This window comes from Hemiscyllium ocellatum, chromosome 19 (assembly GCF_020745735.1).
Source record: "Hemiscyllium ocellatum isolate sHemOce1 chromosome 19, sHemOce1.pat.X.cur, whole genome shotgun sequence".
Classification (NCBI taxonomy): Eukaryota; Metazoa; Chordata; class Chondrichthyes; order Orectolobiformes; family Hemiscylliidae; genus Hemiscyllium; species Hemiscyllium ocellatum.
Window position 1 is genome coordinate 37,223,398 of NC_083419.1, and position 24,592 is coordinate 37,247,989.

Consider the following 24,592-nt stretch of genomic DNA (forward strand, 5'->3'; position numbering starts at 1 on the left):
TTTAAAGCTTAAGAATTGTAAATATGTTTTAAAAAAACTTTAGTTGCACTTCGCATTGAACAATGGTTTCAGCTTCCCATTAATACAAAATGTCTGCAATAGCAATGATTAAGCTGCTATGACTGAATATAGGACTGGATTTTCCCTCTGGGAACAGCAAACAGAGGTTACGGCTATTTTAGGTGCTGAATCTGTCCGGAAAGGAAAATAGTTGGTTTTAACAGCATTCACAGGACAGTTCTCTGTCCTGACAGATTCTAGAAGGGAAGGTCAATTAGATGCTTTCCAGTTTAAAAGGAGGAGCAGAAAGTGAAAGCAGGTAAATGAGGGGGTTCTTGGATGTGTCCTCTCAACATTTTAAATATTTATGTAAGAGCACTTTTGCGGCTAGGCCACTAGCGTATTTTGGAGGGGGTAGTGTGGAGTTACTGTCACCCAGTTCACTGGTCTGGAAACCATTTTCAAGGAGAAACTGCTCACACTGGGGATGGAGCTTGGAACTGGCGTGCCAGCAGACAGGACTATTTCAGTTTCCACCCATTTCCGATCCTGGCACCAGCAGCGTTCAAAAATCCAGTCTCCAATCCACATCAATTTGGCTCTCGGTAACTGCAGCGTAGCCACAACTGGCATGAAATAAACAGTTTATTTTAAGAAAAAAAAACTTTTAAATGATCCACAATAGATGGTTGGACCATATCAAAGTTAAAATTTTAATTGAACTTTATGTATATTACTTTAAGATTAGATTAGACTTACAGTGTGGAAACAGGCCCTTCGGCCCAACAAGTCCACACCGACCCACCGAAGTGCAACCCACCCATACCCCTACATTTACCCCTTACCTAACACTACTGGCAATTTAGCATGGCCAATTCACCTGACTCGCACATCTTTGGACTGTGGGAGGAAACCGGAGCACCCGGAGGAAACCCACGCAGACACGGGGAGAACGTGCAAACTCCACACAGTCAGTCGCCTGAGTCGGGAACTGAACCCGGGTCTCAGGCGCTGTGAGGCAGCAGTGCTAACCACTGTGCCACCGTGCCGCCCACTTTGTGGAATTACAAATGTTTGGTTTCCTTAACAAAAATGGACAAAAAAAATTCTTAACAAATCTGGCAGACTCTTTTAAGTTAGAGATAAAAACAAAACTGCAGATGCTGGAATCTAAAGCAGACAAGCAGGAGGCTGGAAGAACACAGCAAGCCAGGCAGCATCAGGAGGTGGAGAAGTTGATGTTTCAGGTGTAACCGTTCTTCACGCCTGGGGTGTGTGTGTGTGTGTGTGTGAGAGAGAAAGGGGAGCTGCAGATAAAGGGGGTGGCAGGGGCAGAATGGACAATAGACAATAGGTGCAGGAGTAAGCCATTCTGTCCTTCGAGCCAGCACCACCATTTATTATGATCATGGCTGATCATCCTCAATCAGTATCCTGTTCCTGCCTATCCCCATAGCCCTTGATTTCACTATCCTTAAGAGCTCTATCCAACTCTTTCTTGAAAGCATCCAGAGACTTGGCCTCCACAGCCTTCTGGGGCAGAGCATTCCTCAAGTGGGGAGACAGGTGGAGGGTATGACCTGGTTGGTCAATGAACGGAATGAATCCGATCGGTGACAGGATTTGTAGACTATGCATCACATTAAAAAAACTATTAAAACTACATTCTCATAGAAACTTAAAGAGAAAAACGTCAAAAGAAAAATGAATTTAATGTAAGTACATTCAAGTGAAACTGAATTTGTTTCATTACTGCATATGGCTTTGTTTTAAAGTTTCCGTCATGGAAATTTTCCAACTCAGCCTCATTTCATGGCCGTAACACAAATTTTGGCATGGTCCTACATCTCATTCTTCTTGAATTTCATAACTGACCTCTTTTAACATTGCTCTAACTTCTGGGCAATGATTCAGAAAATCAGATAAGCAGCTTACCCAAAGCAGAAACTGCCTGGTCACTTATTTTTTAAATTACCTAAAAATGCTTGTGAATCTGAAAATCTTCGATGCCGTGCTTAATAATCAGTTTTAAAAAGCCTGCTCACAAAGCTATTTATACCAATTAATAATCTATCTTGTCTGACACGCTGCTTACCTGCTGACTCTCATCACCTGGAAAAAGGTTTTGGGAATTATATTCTCAAAGTAACAGTCATAACACGTCAGTTGAAATCTGATAATAATTTGCTTATATTTCACGCCACTCTGATGTAATAAATATAAATTAAACTTTATAACATGGTTTGATCTTCATAGGAAAAAAGCTCAGCCAAAGTTCTCTTGGTTTGCACATCCCACAACACTCAGTTTGGTCAAAATCATGAATTTAGAGTCCAGATATTACAAAGACTGAAGGAATCGAGTCAAATATGGGCAGGGAAACCTCCCGATGATTACATATTGTAGCCCCCCCTTGGCTGATGAATCATATACCTCTTGAATAGGATTTGGGTGGAAAGAGCACAGAATGTACACTGGTGGGGGATCCAATGTTCCCCACCAACAGTGGCTCAGCCACACTACTACTGACCATGCTGGTTGAGTTCTCAAGAACGTAACTGCCACACTGGGTTTGTGGCAGGTGGTGAGAGAACCACCAAGAGGTTGAAAATTCTTGACCTCATCCTCACCACAATAATCTGTCCATTATTATCCCGTTAAGTGCGATGACTGCAGTCCTTGTAGAGATGAAGTTCAGTGTTCATGCTGAGATAATGCTCCATTATATGTTGTGTGGCATTATCACTATGCGAAATGGAACAGACCGAATAATCTAGCAACTCAAGATTGAGTTGATGAGGGCCATAATTAACAGCAAAATTGTACTCAGACACAATTTACGACCTCATGATCTGGCATAGTCCCCACTGTACAATCAGCAGTAAGCATAGGAACCAACACTGTACAATAAAATGTGTAGGATGGCAAGTCAAGGATTAGACCAGGTATATCTACAATGAGGTGTCAATGTGGTGAAGCTACAACACAGTGCTATTTGTAGGCCAAACAGTGTAAACAGCTGGTTATAGCCAGGCTTAAGCAATTCCACACCAATGGCTCATATCTAAGCTCCGCAGTCCTGTCATTTCCAGTCATCAATGGTTGTGGACAATTAAATAACTTATTGGAGGAGGGGACTCCACAAACATCCCCAGCCTCAATGATGGAAGAGTTCATAAAATTGGTGCAAAAGATAAGGTTAAAGCATTTGCAAGCTCTGCTAACTGGAAATACCTGGTGGATTGTCACCTCTGAAGATGCCAATTCTTCAATAGATTTAATTCACTATACATGATATGAAGAAATGGCTATTGCGAAGGCTATGGAACAAGACACCATTCTAGCAGTAGCACTGGAGATGTGCGATCCAGTAATTAATATGCCCATAGCCAAGATGTTCCAGTATGACATCTTCCCAACAATGTGGGGAATTGCCTAGCTATGTTCGGTAACACAATGTAGGACAAATCAAACCTGGACCAATTACCGCCAAATCAGTCTGTTCTCCATCACAGTAAAGTGATGGAAGAGGCTACAATAGTCTTATCAACATTTGATGAGCAGTAACTTGCTCACTGAAGCTCAGTTTGGATTCCACCAGGACCACTCTACTCCTGACCATATTACAGCCTTGGTTTAACATAAACAAAATCATTATATTCCAGTAGTGAGGCAAGAGTGACTGCTCTTGACATTTGACCAAGTGTAGCATGAAGGAGCCTGGCAAAACTGGAACTAATGGGAATCCTAACCCTCCTATTTATCTCTCAGTCCCCTTCTGCTTCCACATACCTGATGTAGGGCTTATGCTCGAAACACTGACTCCCCTGCTCCTCAGATGCTGCCTGACCCGCTGTGCTTTTCGACTCTAAATCTCTGGAGTCAGACCTGTCACAAAGAAAGATGGTTGTGGTTGTTGTATGTTAGTCATCTCAGCTCCAGACATCATTGCAGGAGTTCCTCAAGGTAGTGTCCAGACCAAACCATCTTTAGCTGTTTCATCAATAACCTTCCTGCCATCATTAGGTCAAAAGTGGTGATGTTCATTGATGGTAGTTCAATGTTCAGCACCATTTGTATGCACCTCCTCAGATACTGGAACAGCTACCAAATGCAGCAAGACCTGCACTTTGAGTTGACACAAGTGGCAAGTAATATTTACAACCACACAAGTACCAGGCAATAGCTATCTCTAATGACAGACAATTTAAACACCACCCCTTGACATTACCATAACTGAATATCCCACCATCGACATCCCAGAGATTACTGTTAATCAGAAACTGAACTGCACTAGCCATATAAATACTGTGGTTACCAGAGCAAGTCAGAATCTAAGAATCCTGCAGGGCAGTAACTCATCTCTTAACTCCCCAAAATCTGTCCACCATTTACAAATCACATGATAGGAGTGTGATGGAATACTCATCACTTGCTGAATGAGAGAAGCTTCAACAACACTCAAGAAGCTTGAAGCCATCCAGAACAAAGCATCCCGTTTGATTAGCATCACATCCACAAACATCAATTCTCTTTAAAACTGACAGTCAGGAGCAACGATGTGTACCATTCACAGGATGCATTGCAGAAATTTATTTGTGCTTCTTAGAAATGTCCCAAACCCATGATCACTTCCATCTAGAAAGACAAGGACATGGGATACATGAAACCACCACCAATAGCAAGTTCACCTCGAAGCTACAGTCCATCCTGACTTGGAAATAAATCACCATTCCTCAGTGTCACTGGGTCAAAATCCTGGAACTCTCCACAGTGGGAGTACATACATCAAACAGACTGCAACAATTCAAGAAGGGAGCTCAATACTGCCTTCTCAAGGACAATAGGAAATTAACATCACCTAGCTAGAGATGCTCAGATCACCTGATTGAATAAAAAAAAGGTCCAGAGCCTCTACCATTCTGATTTAAAGCTCATGAATAACAGTGATTCCACTAACTAGCATCAGCTATTACTCAGTTAGCAGCACCTTTGATAATAATTCACAGATCCTGGGTTCAAGTCCCACTCCACGGTTTGGGTGCAAAAATCAAGGCTGACCCTTGTGTGCAATGGTTCTGTTCAGTTGGAGGTGCTGTCTTTCAGTTGAAACATCAAAACATGGCCTCATCTGTCTGCCTGGGTAAATATAGAAAGGTTCCACAGCACTATTTCAAAGACGAGCCTGGCAGTTATCCCTGTTGTTCAGGCCAATCCCCAATCAACATTCTAGTCATTGTCACATTACTATTTGTTGAGTGCTATCTTGCTTTTGTACCTACTTCACAACAGCCACTACAGTAAGTACTTTGTTGGCTGTAAAGAACATTGAGATACCAGGTGTTTGTGAGAAGTGTTGTATCATGCAAGTTTTTCTTTAAGTCTCCAGCAGCAGAAATTCAAAAGCATTTTACATGAGACTTCCATGCTAATCTCCTTAAATAGCACAAGTAGGTACATGTCCACCTGTGCACTTTTTAGTTCTATGAAGTTCAAAACAGTAGATCAAATGGTGTATCTGCACTTGACACTGATTGACATTATGATTCCCCCGCACCCCATTCCATGTGATTTTTAGCCCATCCAGCTGCTGTCACATGGAAAGGACCCCAGTTATGGAGCTGAATTTTGCTGCCATTGTTTCTCCTCATCCTCCTTCAACAGGGTTCAAGGTAGATTGTTGCAAATGACTGGATTGTATTGGAAGTGTGACAGGGACCTGCTGTGGATATGTGATCCATGAGCTAAAGTCATCTTCTATCTGAAATTGTTCCATTTTAGCTAAAAGTTCCTGGACAAACATATCATTGTGTTTTCTGGTAAAAACAAGATACTATTTTAAATACTTAACAGAAAAAAAAATTTAACCACAAATTTAAGATAGTCTTCATGTCTCAGCACAAACATGTGATTGGCACCCATGTGAATTTGCTGGCTGACAGCACTGTTAGATTTAACTGGCCTCTGTGTGTCTTCATCACCAACTGACTCTAGGTATGTTAGGTGCATGTCAAACCCAGAGATATTTCCAGCTGTTTACAACTCTAGCCATTTTTCAGTCACAACTAATGCAAACAGTTTAAGGTATCTTTATATATTATCTAAACAACGTGTTCACATCTCTAGAGCAAGTGCAACTTCTACCTGTGCCTCCTTGCTCAGAGATAGGGGCATAACCACTGCATTGCAAGAGCCGATAAGGCCCTTTTCTCCCTTAAAGTCAGGGTTTTTTCTTTTCCAAATGAACCCGTTCAGAGATGTTATTACACACCTGAGAAGCAGGTGGAACTTGAACTGAGGCCTCCTGTCTCAGAGGTAAGGACACCACCACTACACTACAAGACACTATTGGACCCTTTAATCATGCACAATCAATAAACTGCTCTTTCTTTCAATTATTGGCATCATCCTCTGTGCCTCTGTCTGTCATGAGCTGTCCTTACACCTTCCACACTGATCAAGAGCATCCAGTTCATTATATTATCCACTTTCTCCTCTATTTTTCTCTCCTATGTTTTCCATCAGTCTTTCTTATCAATTAATTTTGGGCATGCCCACTAGATGCTCCGATGATGTAACCAAATATTATAGCTTTTTCTTTTTGATATTATGTGTTGTGTTATGTCTCCTGGTCAGTACATCAATATAACTTTAAGAGACAGGCTTATGATATTATTACTGTATCACGGCAAGTGATCTGAGGGTATAAAGATCTCAGTCTCCATGTTACCAGTGATCACTTGAAGCATGTATTCCTGGAATTGTGCTGCTCTGATATAATCTAATTGCTTAGTCTTAACCTAGGTGGGGAGGTAATGGCCTAATGGTATTATTGCTAGACTATTAATCCAGAAAGGCAGCTAATATTCTATGGGCCTGGGTTTGAATCTCACCACAGTGAATTATGGAATTTGAAATAAAAAAAAGATCTGGAATTAAGAATTTACTGATGACCATGAAACCAGTACTGATTGTTGAAAAAAACCCATCTGGTTCACTAATGCCCTTCACGGAAAGAAATCTGCCCTCCTCACCTGGTCTGGCCTATATGTGATTCCTGACCAAGAGCAATGTGATTGACTCTAAACTGTGCTCTGAAATAATCTATTCAAGGGCAGCTAAGGAAGGCAATAAATGCTGGCTAACCAGTGACTCCCACGAGTGAATTAGAAATAAAGAGCCCAGAAACTCAGAAGCCTGAGAAATATAAGGGTTTGGATGCAATAGTTAACTATAATAAGAATCTGCTGGGGTCTTCAATACCATGATGTCCACACCCACTTTCTTAACTTACAAGGGACAGCACTGTCACATCAGATAAAATACCTGCTGCACACAAACTCACATTAGTAACACTAATTGTCTCTTGTCTCCAGCCATTTTCAATATTTCTTTAATAATCTTTCAGACTGTTTATATGATCCCTAATGACCTGGCTTTTCTGCCCACATCTGTCGGCATTATTTAGTAATCATTCCCAGGGAGGTCTAATAACTCTTCTAATAAACTACAAGTTTACATCTTGGTCACAGACACAGGCCAGTTCCCAAATGCAATGATTATGAACAGTAGGTTGGAGTTGTGCAGAATTTCTGGTCAGTGATGCATCTGAACATTATTTATGTTGCTTCAAAACAACATTTGATTTTCATTTAGCACTCTGTGAAAAGTTGCATCCAAGGGGAATAGTAAATACTAAAAATGACATTTGTTAGTTCTTCCATGGATAATATTTGCATTATCAATTGGCTTTACTCCCTGCCAAAAACAATCATAAGGGAATAAACCTTTCATATAGAATCTTATCAAAGTCAGAGTAAGAGTCCATTTGTTTACTGTGGCTGAGACATCTCGAGAAAGAGCAGTTGATTTTATCCTGGCCCTTTATGGATAGTTCTGTAATTTTTTTCTCCTCCAGCATTTAACCAGCACTTTAAAAAGATTGAGACTACTTCCAACATCCTTTCAGTCACTGCATTCTAGATTATGACAATTTACAGAATAAAGAAACACCACGGGTGGTAAGGACAAGCCAGGGAACTATAGACCAGTGAGCCTGACGTCGGTCGTGGTCAAGTTGTTGGAGGGAATCCTGAGGGACAGTTTGTGCATATATTTGGAAAGGCAAGGACTGATTAAGGATAGGAGAAAGAGATGGATTGTAATCACTGGCATCAAAAGTATGCTCAAATATGTCCTGAAATACCTGAACCTCTTTCAGATTCCATACAGAGGCACTACTTTAACTCAATCAGGTAATATATATTCTCATCAGAATGCTTTGTGCTTTACAGTATAAACAACATGAGAATTGATTGAATTTGTTGCCACCATGCACTGTTTTTTTTACAATGGAGTTGAGTTAAACTCCAATCATGCAGAGCAATCAAAATTGACTTCAGGAATAGGGCTGGTTTCAAAGAAGTTAAAACAGTTTGTGGTGTGGGTTTTGTCTCCAGCAGGGTATTTTACCTGATATAGTAAAACTTCATGTTATCTCCTCCAACAGAAGAAACTAAGCATGGATATTGTTGCATGGCAGCATGTAGCAGGTTTATTACAGATGAAGGTGCCAGGAGTGGAAGTTGGGTTGGTGGGGGGTGTAGACCTGACGAGGGAGTCATGGAGGTAGTGGTCTTTTCGGAATGCTGATAGGGGAGGGGAGGGAAATATATCCCTGGTGGTGGAGTCTGATTGGAGGTGGTGGAAATAGCCTCCTCTATATTGGGGAGAGAGGCTGCCTACTTGCAGAACGTTTCAGAGAACACCTCTGGGACACCCGGACCAACCAGATGAAGATTATGTACATGGTTTCTTTTGCTGACTCTGCAGAGTGAGCATGCTATTCCCTGCAATTAATCACATATACATTCACAGATGCAGCTGTGAATGGAGAGAGAGTTGGGGGTGGATCGGGAAGGCGGGGTTGAGAGATATTGTCCTGTGGTGTGTGGAGGCAAATACATTAAGCTTGGTGGGGGGAGGGGGTGATGCAGGGAGAGAGACATTAGAGCGAGGAACCATCAGAGGGAGAGGGTTACAAGTCCAGTGGAAGGGCTGGGGAGGGGAGCTTGTCTAATGAAGGGGAGGAACAGACTGGGGGATGTGGGGGGGGGTGAATGTGACCCCTATGTTCTGGACAACCCCAATCGTGTCTGTTCTCAATGCCCTCAGAGACCAGTAGTTCCTCCTAACCCCAAACCTATCCATTTTCACCCACCCACTCCAGCTCCTTGTGTTCTCTCTCCACTAGCCCCATCCATTTTCTCCCTCCCCTCACCCCGCCAACATCTGAACCAGTCCCAACCATTCTCTCCCTCTTGTTGGCCATATCTCTTTTCTCACCCCTAACGTAACTCTATCAGTTCTGTCCACACCTCACCCCCTGCTGTTCAGTTCCCATTTTATCGTTGTGCATGTTCTGTGTACATGCACCATGTAGACATTACACATGGAACAATGATGCACAGGATTTCCAAATGAGAACAGTATGCACAGTGGCCCCAGCATTTCTAATGTCAGCATGCACTGCCTCCACAGCCATCTCAGGCAACGTGTTCCGTATTTCCACTACCCTCTGAATGAAAAATAGTTCTTTCAGATTTCCTTTGAACCACCTACTCCTCACTTTGAAATTATGCCTTCTAGCCTTAGATGTATCTGCCAGAGGGAAAAGATTTGCATGATCCACTCTGTCCATGCTTCTCATAACTGTGTATACCTCAATCAGATCCCCCTCTCAGCTTCCTCTGCTCCAGGAAAACGAACCGAGTGTATCGAGTCTCTCCTCGTAACTGAGACTATTCATCCCAGAATCCTGGGGAATCTCCTCTCCACTGTAATGACATCCTTCCAATAGTGTGGTGACCAGAACTGCACACAGTATTAATCTCTGGCCTAACTAATGTTTATAAAGTTGTAACAAGACTTCCTTGCTCCTATATTCTATTCCAAACTTTTAAAGGTGATCATATAATATACTTTCTTCACTACTATTCTACCTGTTCTGATACCTTCAGGGATCTATGGACTTGTACACCCACATCTCTTTGTTTCATCAGTACTCCCTAGGGATCTGCCACTTATTGTGTAATTTCTTCCCTTATTAGACTTCCCTAAATACATCACTTCATATATAGGGACTAAATACCTTCTGCCACTGCTCTGCCCAGCTGATCAATATCAGACTCTAATCTGAGACATTTGTCCTCACCATCAACATCACCAGATTTTGTGTCATCTGCAAACTCACTAAGTATATCTTCTACGTTCACATCCAAGTCAATAATGCATTGAAGTGGGAGATGGCACGGGACAGGGTGACACTAGGCACATGAACACACAAGACGGCTGCTGAGCCATAAGTTGGCCACTTGACACATAAAATGGCCGCCGGACCCTAGTATGGAGAGAGACAGCTGAGCAAATACAAATACTGCCTGGGGCTACCAGAATCCCAGCACAATGCACTCACAACCTAGTTGATTAATTTAAGGTGGGTGGGAGAGAGAATACACATGAGTTATGTACACTGCCTACCAAAGTGTCTGGGTCCAGCCAACACCTTTGATAGAAATGCTAACAGCTTGATACGGAGCCAATACGGAGTTATAATAGGCAGGACTGCAATAATCTTCTAGGAGAAAGTGAGGACTGCAGACGCTGTAGATCAGAGCTAAAAATGTGTTGCTAGAAAAGCACAGCAGGTCAGACACCATCCAAGGAGCAGAAGAATCGACGTTTGGGCATGAGCCCTTCTTCAGGAATGAGGAAAGTGTGCCAAGCAGGCTAAGATAAAAGGTAGGGGGCAGGGGTGTAGGAAATGCGATAGGGGAAGGAGGTTAAGGTGAGGGCGATAGGCTGTAGTGGGGGTGGGGGGCGGAGAGGTCAGGAAGAAGATTGCAGGTTAGGAAGGTGGTGCTGAGTGCGAGGGTTGGGACTGAGACAAGGTGGAGGGAGGGGAAATGAGGAAACTGGAGAAGTCTGAGTTCATCCCTTGTGGTTGGAGGGTTCCTAGGCGGAAGATGAGGCGCCCTTCCTCCAGCGTCGTGTTGCTATGGTCTGGCGATGGAGGAGTCCAAGGACCTGCATGTCCTTGATGGAGTGGGAGGGGGAGTTGAAGTGTTGAGCCACGGGGTGGTTGGGTTGGTTGGTCCGGGTGTCCCAGAAGTGTTCTCTGAAACGTTCCACAAGTAGGCGGCCTGTCTCCCCAATATAGAGGAGGCCACATTGGGTGCAGCAGATGTAGCAAATAATGTGTGTGGAGGTGCAGGTGAATTTGTGATGGATATGGAAGGATCCCTTGGGGCCTTGGGGGGAAGTAAGGGGGGAGGTGTGGGCACAAGTTTTGTGTTTCTTGCAGTTGCAGGGAAAGGTGTCTGGAGTGGAGGTTGGGTTGGTGGGAGGTGTGGACCTGATGAGGGAGTCACGGAGGGAGTGGTCTTTTCGGATCGCTGATAGGGGAGGGGAGGGAAATATATCCCTAGTGGTGGTGTCTATTTGGAGGTGGCGGAAATGGCCTCCTCTATATTGGGGAGAGAGGCTGCCTACTTGTGGAACATTTCAGAGAACACTTCTGGGACACCCGGACCAACCAACCCAGCCACCCTGAGGCTCAACACTTCAACTCCCCCTCCCACTCCACCAAGGACATGCAGGTCCTTGGACTCCTCCATCGCCAGACCATAGCAACACGACGGCTGGAGGAAGCACGCCTCATCTTCCGCCTAGGAACCCTCCTACCACAAGGGATGAACCTAGATTTCTCCAGTTTCCTCATTTCCCTTCCCCCCACCTTGGCACACTTTCCTCATTCCTGAAGAAGGGCTCATGCCCGAAATGTCGATTCTCCTGCTCCTTGGATGCTGCCTGACCTGCTGCGCTTTTCCAGCAACACATTTTCAGGACTGCAGTAATCATCCTTCTCAGGAAGAGCGATTAGCACCCATTACTACAGCAATGGACTTCCACGCAGCCATTAAAACTGACAATGTCTGTACTGAAACTAACAACAATCACGCTGAAATTAACAAAGACTGTGCTGAAACTGACAATGTATCAAAACTATCAACAATTCTGCAATGATTGCCATAAAAAATCATGTTACAAAGACAATAACCTCATCACTGACCTATTGTATCACAAGATGTATAAAAGTATCTTGACATGTGCTCTGGGTTGAGAGAAGAATCGCAGCTGACCACTGTGCTATTGGTGTCTCTCCCCGGAGCTCCAGTACTTCCTTGTACAGTAAACTCTGTCACTGAACCCTGACTCTGACTCAGAGACTGGTGATTTTCCCCAGAACAGCATACAACAAACAGCAGGAATCCCAGCACTAATCCCTGTGGTACACTATTTGTCACAAACTTCCAATCACAAAAATAATCCTCCATTATTAACTTTTGCTCCCTTTTGCAAACCAATTTTGGAGTTAGTTTGCCAACTTGCCTTGGAGTCTATGGGCTCTTAGCATTTTGATCAGTTTTCCATGTGGGATCTTATTGAAGGCCTTACTGAAGCCTATGTAAGCTACATGAAAACTGCTCCTGAACGTACACACTACATTTCCTTGGAGGATCAATAAATGGGATTGCTTTACTCTTAAGATATTATATTACATCACACTTATAATTGTCAACCAAGTCAAGTTGGTCCAAGTTAGTGTTTGAGATCATTGACTGATTCAATTGTGTCATTATCCATTCCATCATGGTGTTGTGATTTGAATTTCAAACTGTAATTACAGCCAAGCTTTTATCCATGTTAGAACCTTGCCTCTTACACCATGGGCCCTTAACTTACTCAGTAGCCTCCCTTGTCAAAGGCCTTCTTAAAGTCCAGTTAAATACCATCCATTGGCTCTCCTTGGTCTACACTGCTCAGTACTTCCTCAAAGAATTCTTGAAAAGCGGTCAAGCATGACCTCCCCTGAAGAAACCATGTTCACTCTGCCTTATTTTACCATACACTCCCACACATTCAGAAGTCTCATCCTTCACAATTGATTCCAGGATATTATCCACAACTGAGGTTAGGCTAGTTGGTCTGTAATTTTCTGTCTTCTGCCCTACTCCCTTTTTAAACAGGGGTGTTACATTAGCAATTTTCCAGTCCTCTGGGACCCTCCCTGATTCTAGTGATTCCTGAAAGATTGCAACCAGTGCCACCATGATCTCTTGAGCTATCTCCTTTAGAACTCTGGAGTATAGCCCATCTGGTCCAGGTGATCTATCCACCTTCAGACCATTCAGTTTTTCTAGCACCTTCTCCTTGGTGATGGCTACCATACTCAGCTCTGCCCCTTCACTCTCCTGAAGGTTTGAGAAATTACTTGTGTCTTCCACCGTAAAGACTGATGTGAAGTAATATTTCAATTCCTCAGCTATTTCCTTGTTTCCAACTATTATCTCTCCTGTGTCATTTTTCAGCAACCAAATGTCCACTTTTGCCTCTCTTTTGCCTTTATATATCAAAAGAAATTCAGTAGCAGCCGGTGACAAGTGGTGTTCCATAACGCTCAGTGTTGGGACGACAACTTTTCACTTTATACATTAACAATCTGGATGAAGGAACTGAGGGCATTCTGGCTAAGTTTGCAGATGATACATAGATAGGTTGAGGGACAGGTAGCATTGAGGAGGCGGGGAGGCTACAGAAGGATTGGGACAGATTAGGAGAGTGGGCAAAGAAGTGGCAGATGGAGCACAACGTGGGAAAGTGTAAGGTAATGCACCTTGGTGGGAAGAATAGAGGCATGGCTATTTTCTGAATGGAGAGAAAATTCAGAAGTCTGAAGTGCAAAGAGACTTGACAGATCTAGTCCAGGTAAACTTGCAGGTTGAGTCAGTAGTTAGAAAGGCAAATGCAATGATGGCATTTTTGAAAGGACTTGAATACAAAAGCAGGAATATACTTCTGAGGCTCTATAAGGCTCTGGTCAGACCACATTTGGAGTGTTGTGTACGGTTTGAGGCCCATAACTCAGGAAGAATGTACTGGCCCTGGAGAATATTCAGAGGAGGTTCATGAAAATGGTCCTAAGAATGAAAAACTTAACATTACCAGGAATGTTTGAGGACTCTGTGTTTATACTTGATGGAATGGGGAATCTAATTGTTTATACTTGACTAGAAGGATGATGGGGAATCTAATTGAAACTTACAGAATATGAAATGGCCCGGACAGAGTAGATGTTGGGAAGATGTTTCCATCTGTAGGAGAGACAAGGACCCGAGGGCATAGTCTAAGGGTAAAGGGAAGACCCTTTAGAATGGAGATAAGGAAAACCTTCTTCAGCCAGAGAGTGATGAATCTATGGAATTCACTGCCACAGAAGGCTGTGGAGGCCAGGTCATTGAACATATTTAAGACAGAGATAGATAGGTTCTTGATTGTAAAGGGGATCAAGGGTTACGGGGAGAAAGTGGGAGAATGGGGTTGAGAAAATTATCAACCACGATTGAATGGCAGAGCAGTCTCAATGGGCTGAATGGCCTAATTTCTGCTCCTATGCCTTATTGTCTTCTGTGCATACTCATAGTTCCACCACTGCTGGACGTTGGTATTTGAGGTAGAAGATTTCAGGAAGACAATATGAGCCTGGATTGACAACACAGTACGATTATACAATTGCATGGAGTGTGAGACAATGCAGTATGGGACAGTCTTTTGTAGGCTGTGCCACCTACTAAGGTAGACATCTTTCAGGAGGCATAGTGATAATATGTAAGCACTAGCTCCTGTGACAATTTAGCTTTTGATGCGTGTCATCTTACCATTTCAAGATATTTATGGTTGTCAAAGCTTCTGCTTGCCTTATACTATCAGGATGGTGTGTGTGTGTGATTAACAATATACAAAGCTTGGTCACCTTCTAAAATCTAACTTTTGCTTCATTGACTCTGAAGTTCACAGTATTTTTGTTTGTGCACCATTGTTCTTTGCTGTCAGTGTTGTAGGAGAAAGTGAGGACTGCAGATGCTGGAGATCAGAGTCAAACAATATGGTGCTGGAAAAGCACAGCAGGTCAGGCAGCATCCGAGAGCAGGAGAATTGACATTTCGGGCGTAAGCCCTTCATCAGTGTTGTAGTCTTGTTGTCCACTTTTGCACTGGGGCTGGCTTGGCTTTTGGAACTAAATTTGTTACACATTCTCTAAGTCCCTTGGTGACTTATGTTTTACTGATAGCAAGGAAAGCTAGACAGCATTTGGGCAGGTGCAAAATACTATGTGTTAAAGATTTGTTGGTTGGTGCACTTTGCTGGCAGCAGCAATACTGCTGGCTGTAACTAAACTATGTGATTGTTGTTGGCCAGTCACTATCCTTGTCTCCATCCTCAAGTAATGCATCAAGGTTCGGTGCTTTATTTTGACTAAAATATCATTCCCAAACACTGTAATTGGCATAGAGGCAATGAATAAATGATTTTAATGTGAATATAGGAGGTTTAGTCACTAAGTTTGCAGATTACACAAAATTGGCGGTGATAGTGGACAGTGAAGATTACCACACAATACAATGGGACCTTGATCAGATGGGCAAAAAGGCCAAGGAGTGGCAGATGGAGTTCAACTTAGGTCAATGTGAGATGCTTCATTTTGGAAAGACCAATTAGTGCAGGACTTAACCACTTAATGGTAAGGTCCTAGGGTGTGTTGCCGAACAAAGAGACCTTGGGATGAGGTTCATATTCCTTGAAAGTGGAGTCACAGATATACAGGGTAATGAAGAATGTGTTTGTTATGATTGCCTTTATTGGTCAGTGAGTATAGGAGTTGGAAGATCATGTTGTGGCTGTACAAGATAATGGTTAGGCCATTTTTGGAATATGCATCTAATTCTGGTCTCCCTGCTATAGGAAAGATGTTGTGAAACTTCAAAGAAACATAGAAAAATTCAAAGCAGTCAGCATGATTTTAAGTGCCCAGTTATAAACTTGCTAATCTCAAATCTAACATCTTCCTCATGATAGATATTAAGCTGACTGGCCTATAGTTTCTTGTTTTCTACCTCCCTTTCCTTCTTGAGTAGTATGGTTATATTTACTACTTTCTAGACTGATGGATCTTTTCCAGAATCTAACAAATTCTAGAAAAATAACAGCAAGGCATCTACCACCTCACTAGTTTATTCTTTTAAGAACCGAGGACAAAGTCCATCAGAACCGGAGAATTATCAGTCCATAGTCCATCAGTTTGCACAACACTACATCCCTATGGAGTATAGTTTCACTAAGTTCATCTCGTCCTTTTACAGATATTATTCGGACATTTTTATAAACTCCACAGTGAAGACAGAAGCAAAATATTATTCTTTGGATCTGCCATTTCTTTCTTATCTGTTATTAACTTTCAATCTCACCCTCTAGAGGATCAACCCATTAATTTTATTTATTCTTTTCCATTTTAGATACTTACAGAAACTTTTGTTGTCTGTTCTAATATTTCCAGTCCGCCTTCTCCCATGCTGTAATTAGCCTTATAGTTATACCTGTCCTTTGTATTCCACCCAGTCATCTGACCTGCAATCTTAACCACAACCTAGAATATCATTCTGCAAAAGTTTCATTACAGTATTTCCAATTCCTGTACCAGCTATCCTTGTCTGCTTTCTAAACATTTGATGTCACTCATTATAATTTATGACCAGCTTTGTGTTCTTGAGCTGCAGTTGATAAACACTGACTGATACTCTCTAGATTCATTTTGCTTTAGTATCTTTATTGCCGAAACAAAGATAAAATATTCATTTCATCTGTTTAATTCAAGGTGCATCCAAAAGAAAAACAAATACAGATTACCTAATGTTCCATTTATCTCCTAAATTACTTTAAGAAGCATTGATTATAAAAGGTGTCTAAAATGTTATGGCATTACTCATTTGTTGGCCACAGATATGATTAATAAAACTACACTACAGAAATTTTCTTCAAACTGCTGACTTCTAAACACCATTAAAAACAAATTTTAATATTATCAATTTAGAGAATGAAGTCAATATTTTTCCTGCTATGTAATGAAGTCTACTTCCAGCATCAGTGACAATGTAATAATCTCCAGGAGATCTCATTTCCAATGCACAATTCTGCCCAGCAATAGGGGAAGAGCATTTCGGAAAGTTTTCAATGTGTTAATCAGCACAGTTCTGGATCATTGAAGAAGAGTTCAAAGGACACAGGCAAGTGGAGAAACAGACAGACATATCTAAAGGTAGACCACTTAGAGGTTGTGCATGTGTGCACTCATGCGCGAGACAAAAAAATAACTCTCACTAATAGTTCAGTTAAGCTGAGACTAGGGGTTGTAAAGCCCACAAGCAGCATATGATAGACGGAACTGAGCAACTTTGGAGCTCTGTGGAATATCCAGGAACATTAGTAGCTTTCGGAAGCTCGCTATCAGTCAATAGCTGGACTTAGGACTGGAGTGCAGTTCTGGCGACAGGGGAGGGGGTTATTGATCCAAGAGGGGAGGGTTATCAACAACTGGAATGGGAGTAATTGTTGAAGCAGTTCATAACAGATGGACTTTGAGAGCCCAAAGCAACAAAATTAAAGCACTGTAATCTCTTGAGAAATACAATAACATTTGACAATCCACTAGGTCATTAATATCTGAGATGAATTGCTAACAAATCTGTGGGACCACTCTTTATCACATTTGATGTGCAATGTGGTGTACTCAATCATAGTCCATTACCTACATATACATGCTACTTCTGACAGTCAAGCCTGGGATGGTAACAATAAATAGTACTCATCAACTGCTATGGTTCCTCAGGGTAGTTTATTAGATCCATGCAGTTCATAGGATTGTAGGAGAAGAAGAAGGCTATTTAGCATCTCAAGCCTGCTCCGCTATTCTAGGCCATTGTTACAACACAGGGTAAACCCCTCTGCTAATTGAAACCAGACACAGAAAAGCTCAACTCGCACCGTAATGTGCTCAATTTTGAGTGGCAAAGGTCTATCCCAAATATCACTACTTAAAGAAAAAAATTAACAATTTAATTCTTTAAGTCCAAAAGAGAACATTAAACAACAACCATTTATAACTCCTCTCTTAAACCTATTTTTCCCTCTCACTCTACAATGCTGGTCCGATAAATTCCCTCTTAAATTTACAACAAATCAATTTTCAAAACCAGTTGTTGTCTTCAGATGTCAAACTTCCTCTGTAGATTCCTCTAGGTCGTCTCCGGTTTTCTGCTGCACAACTTTCTTATGGACAGGTACTTTTCAGAGAGCTAGTCAGCTGGCAATCTGTTGGTGCTTGGTTGTTCTTTGCTGTTCTCCCCAACTGTTCAAAATACACGATTTTATATACCCACAAAACATTGGACCGGCTCATTGGTCTGATGTCATCCAAAACAGTAAAATTCAAATTCGATTGGATTTTGGTATCTGGGGCATAATTTAAACTGATTGCCGACATTGGAATTTGGACACAGCTCCAGCTATTTGTTTCATAACCAAATGTTACGTTTTTAAATTTTTCAGCACACTCTTTGCCAGCCAGAAGTTTCAGCTCCCTTAAAGGTACAGTACATCTCTACAGCTTCATAACAGCATGCATTATCTAACCCACTGCCCTTTGACATCATTAATATGAAGAATTCTATCAATCAATATCTTTGACATTCTCCATGACTGACCCTCCACAGCCCTCTGACATAGAACATTCCGATTAATCACAATACTCCGAGTGCAGGACTTCCTTCTTATCTAACTCCTAAATAATTAGCCCTATATTTGGAGACTGCATTGCCTGGTTCTAGACCACCAACCCCTCCACCGTGACAGCGGAATAATCCTTTCTGCATTTATGCTGTCTTTATGAATTGTGTACATTTCATTTATATACCCTCTCATTCTCCTGTAATTTCAGGCCCAATCTTCATAATCACTTAATTTGGCACGTCTTCCTAAAGCAGGTAAAGCAGAACTCTCACTAGCTCTCCAGCTAACTTGCTGATACTCTTGTCACCCCAATTAAATACTATTCAGTGTCTCTTTTTTAACAGAATTCAGAACAAATTAGAATCTTGGATACAATCCTATTAACACTGTTTTAAGATACAGATCTGGTTAATCCAATGCCTAAGGATCCCTACCTGCATGATCTTCATAGGGGCAGATAAGTACCAAACAGCTCTACATATATCATTTAGTGGAGATGGTGATGGATGGGCTGCACAGGCAGAAAGGCCAAGTAGAGGACCCAAGGCTGTGGGTATTTCCTCCAAGAGACATGAGTACTGTCAATAAAGGTGGAGGAGTGCAAGGGACCTCCAATTGGAAGCACCCTCTGAAGAGGTCTGAAAGTATAAACATCAAGTATGGCGTAGCTATTGGATGTTGGATTTCAATCACAGCTCGATTCCTTTGATTCCAGCAGCTACAAAATGGGGTATGTCAATATGGAGATGTCAATAGTGTTACACCTCACGGGGTTAAGGTACTGGAAAACAGGTCTTCACAAAAGTTAACAATTTTGTTTGCAAAATTCTCAATTTACCCTGCTTTTAAACTCAGGTTGACAATAAGCACAGAAGAGGTTGCTGTATTTAACATTGATTCTTATTGACTTCATATAAATAGATTCTAGCTACAAACAATTATGAACAATTGACATGTAAATTTACTACTTAAAACTCTAAACTGTTACAAACCTCCCTCTCCACACATGTATACACACACACACGAAGATGGGCAAAAAAAAAAACTGAGCGTTATGGTCAGAAGGAAAGACTGGGAAGGCAGCTCAATGGTCATTGTCCACAAGTTTCAAGCAGATGTTCAGATGTTCCTTTTAGCTTATCAGGATTTCTTGCACCTCAATTTTCTTTTTCCAGTTACATACACTTACTTTCAGGAGGCACACAGTAACTGGTTCACAGTTATGAAGTATCTGACTTGCTGATGAAGAGCCATAGCTTACATTAACTGATGGCGAAAAATAAATTGGCTTTCTTCAGGTTTGAGGTATTTTATGAAAAAAATGCAGAGAAAAGAACTGCTCCTTCTTTATTGGAGGTTTGATGTCTACTGCCAAACATTCATACCTAGAAGCTATTTAACTAGTTGGAAGCCAATCAAATAGCTGTTAGCAGGCAGAATAGCCTTGTCACTGACAACTGGTTACTATTTTATGAACCAATCAGCTAATTGTTGCCGGCTGAATCTCCACTGTAAGAACACTCGCTGGCTCCAACTTGTCTGATTAGATTCCCTACAGTGTGGAAACAGGACCTGCAGCCCAACAAGTCCACACTAACTCTCCGAAGTGTTACCCACCCAGACCCATTTCCCTTTGACTAATGCACCTAACACTACAGCCAATTCACATAACCTGCACATCTTTGGACTGTGGGAGGAAACCAGAGCACCCAGAGGAAACCCATGAAGACACGGAGAGAATGCGCAAACTCCACACAGACAGTTGCCCAAGGCTGAGTCTCCGGTACTGTGCGGCAGCAGTGATAACCACTGAGCTACTGTGCCACCCTGCCTCACTGCCTGACCAAACATTTGCATAAACAACACTTACAATGAATGTCAGGTTAAAACATTTCAATTTTATTTTAACAATTGCAGCAAGCTTTTCCAAAATCCTTATTTTTTTTTAGAACAGTCCTGTTCTCATTTCAGTCCACACTCAAAAATACAAAAAAAACATAAAATCTTCACAATAGTTCCTGGCCTGCTACTGGAAGCCATCTTCAGTCACCTGCTGAGTTTCATAAGAACCAGGAGCAGAAGTGGGCAATTCAGCCCCTTGAGCTTGCTCTGCCACTTGATTCGGTCATGGCTGATCTCATCTCAGCCTCAACTCCACTTCTATGCCTGCTGTCCAGTCCCAATGTGGGAACCATGGCATTAGGATAGATTCTGGCCACTTCGCCAATAAGGTGGGCACTTAACTATCCTCAACAGCTACCCAATGGGCAAGACTGCTCAGAGATTTTGGGAGAATTGACTTGACTCAGAGACTTCACAAACTCCTCATTCTCCACTTTCAAAGCTGTCCATGTGTGGCTCTTAGGATTTATTTTATGCATTTTGCAGGAGAGAGTATGTACTCACATAATATCATTTTTGCTGGGAAAGGACTGTAAGACTATTAAAGCTCCACCTGCCATTCAACTGTAGGCTTACAGAAATATTCCTTCCTGTGTCTCTTCTAGCATGAGAGTTTTCTATCGGACCCTGTATATCAGTACTATATATTGTTTTTCCGGCACCACATTTTTGAACTCTATTACGTGATATTGTACTGTATATCAAGTACTCCCTGTAACATCCAGTGAAACGAAGGCCAGTATCACATCTGTTCAAATCATTAAATTGGATTCAAATAAGCTTCCATAACATGTATAATCTATCATATTCCAAAAGATGAAGCAAAGTTAGGTTAACCGGCTAGCAAATCACAACAATACATAGGAATCTGACTAAGGGAGGAGTCGGCATTGATGAGTTTTATATATGATGGTGCAATATTTGGGTTTCTATTGGCAAAATTCACGTGTCTAATGCTATTCTTTAAGGATGGGCTTTTGAATCCAAAATGGCCGTCACACACCAGATGCACACTTCTGGCAGGCCACACATTATTTTGGGCAGCAAGAGTAAATAGTCCTATGCATTCCCTTTGATGTCTGTTGCAGGTATTTTTGCATTTCCTAGCTTTCCTATACAGTTTAGGTTTGAGTATAGGAGGTTGACCAGTAAATTTGTGGGTGATTCGAAGATTGGTGAGGTGCTAAATATTGAGGAGGCAAGCCTTAGATTGTAGGAGGATACGGACAGGTTGGTTAGATAAGCTAATCAGTGGCAAATGGAATTTAATCCTGATGAGCATGAGGTGATGTACTTAGGCAGGATAAACAAGGCAAAGGGATACATAACAGATGGTACAAAGTTAACCACCTGATGAAGGAACGGTGCTCTGAAAGCTAGTGTGATTCCAATTAAACCTGTTGGACTATAACCTGGTGTTGTGTGACTTTTAACATTGTAAACCCCAGTTCTACACCAGTGTCTCCAAATAATGGATGGTAGGAGCCTGGGAAGCACTAGGAGCACTAGTGTGCATTTTCACAGGTCCCTTAAGGTAGCAGGACAGGTAGATAAAGTGGTTGAGAAGGCATGTGGGATACTTGCCTTTATTAACCAAGTTAGAAATCACACAAGATCAGGTTATCATCCAACAGAATTACTTGGAAATACAAGCTTTCAGAGTGCTGCTCCTTTTCTCGGGTACTAAACCTGTTGGACTATAATCTGGTGTTGTGTGATATTTAATTTGTACATACCAGTCTAACATCGGCACATCCACATCTTTATTAACCGAGGCAGAGAGTTTAAGAGCATGAAAGTTATGTTGGAACTGTAAAAAAAAATTGGTTAGGCCACAGATAGAGTATTGTGTGCAGTTCTGGAATGCACATTTGAAAAGGGATGTGATTACACTGGACAATATACAGAAGAGATTTGCTAGAATGTTGCTGAGACTGGCGAATTTTAGTTTGAAGGAAGAGTGGATGGAAGGGTTTTGCTTTGCTTGGAGCAGAGGAGACTGACGGGTAACAGAGTCATACAACATGGAAACAAGCCCTTTGGTCTAAATCATCTGCACCTAACAGACATTCCCAGTCTGACCTCATCCCATTTGTCAGCATTTGGTCCAGATTCCTCTAAATCCTCCCGATTCATATACCCATCTAGATGCCTTTTAAATGTTGTAATTGTACCAGTCTCCACCATCTCCTCTGACAACTGATTCCACACACGCACCACTCTGTGCATGAAAATGTTGCCCCTTAGGTTCCTTTTAAATCTTTCTCCTCTCACCTTAAAACTATGCTTCTAGTTTTGGACTCCCCTACCCTGGCTTTTCACCCTAACAATGCCCCTCATGATTTTATAAACCTGTAAGATCACCCTCAACCTCCGATGCTCCAGAGAAAATAGCTCCAGCCTCTTCAGCCTCTCCCTATAGCTCAAATCTTCTAAGCCTGGTTTGTTGTGATACATTTACATGAAAGGTGGGTCTTGAAATCAGACTTTCTGGCCCACAGATAGGGACATTACCACAACCCACAAAAGCCCACTGGCAAGTTAATTGCTGGCTTCAAAATCCATGCAATATTGATTTTAGTGTGGGTGGTCATGCCTTAAAAAGTGCTTGGAGAACCATTCAGTTTTGATCACAAACATTTGTGATTTAGCGCAACTGCCAATTTGGAACCAGATCTGGTCAGAGAGAAGTCACAAAAATGAAGATGATAAAATGCCACAGACACCATGTATAACAACATCTCACCTTCGGTCCCAAACCAAACAATTTTTATAAGGAACTGATCTGAAAGATGAAGTTGTCTGCTTTGTTAATTGGGACGTTTTTAGGAATTTAACATATCCTTAAGGGTTGACCTTTTGAAATGCCAATATTTTACATAGAGTACGCAGCCTTTGAAGAGTTAAACAGCTCCAGCCTGTTGGGAACAAGGCCAGAACATAACAAAACAGGTTTTATTTGACTGAGAAGTGGAAGTTTTAGGGAAAATCTATTCTATGGTAATGAAATTTTAATAACACTGATAAATCAATATCCTATCCTGATTCCTGTTCTCCATTTACCCTAGGTTGAAACATGTGGTGCTGGAAAAACACAGCAGGCCAGGCAGCATCCGAGGAGCAGGAGAATCATCGTTTCTTCAGGAAGGGCTTATGCCCGAAACGTCGATTCTCCTGCCCCTCGGATGCTGCCTGGCCTGCTTTGTTTTTCCAGCACCACATTTTTCAACTCTGGTCTCCAGCATCTGCAGTCCTCACTTTCTCCTACTCCATCTGCCCTGGTCAATTTAAAACTCAGTTGCATTCATATTTTGTAAACCATGTACATATTTTGTACAGACAGCACAAATTAGAATGTAGCCTGCTTCCCTGGTGTCCTGAGTATATTCCTTTCAGCCTACCCTCTGGACGCTGCCTATAAACTGGCTGTCACTCCAGACCCCTCATTAATAAAACCCTTTGCTGCCACTAAGATCTAAAATTGTATCTGCTTTCTATCATAGATGAGATTGCAGCTGGAATATGCACCCACCCTCTAACTTCCAACTCTTCAGCCAAAATCTACATAGTATGTGACTGGCAGAAAACTGTATCTGTTCCAATTTCTTAATAATTCTGAATAATTAACACATCACACAGGTTACACTTGCATGGAATTTGAATATTATGTTATCTCCAGTTAAATCTCTTGCCCTGTTTTACTGATGCAGCTTACTTGCATTGAATGAGCTTAATCTCTCTCCATTTCTTCCTCATACTTTATTCACCTACTATCCCCATTTTATTTGCAGCTTAAAGCTGTTTAAGATGGCTTGTGGAGTTGAAGTCAACCTAAATGATTAAAAGCAAGTTATACAGTGCAACTGAACTCTGATGTGATACTGAAAATTAGAATGTTCTTACCACATATTCTACAAAATATAAAGAATATAAATTTGCAGAACAAATGCAACTTTGCTGTACAAAAAAAAATCAACATGTTTGGACATAATATGACACAGCTCCTTAC

At 41.8% G+C, this 24,592-nt stretch overlaps 1 protein-coding gene across 1 annotated transcript in view; it reads right to left on the minus strand.

Moving 5' to 3' along the window:
* The window catches only part of si:dkey-97m3.1 (fatty acyl-CoA reductase 1), a 198,510-nt gene that overhangs the window by 60,027 nt on the left and 113,891 nt on the right, over positions 1 to 24,592 (minus strand). The window lies entirely within an intron of this gene.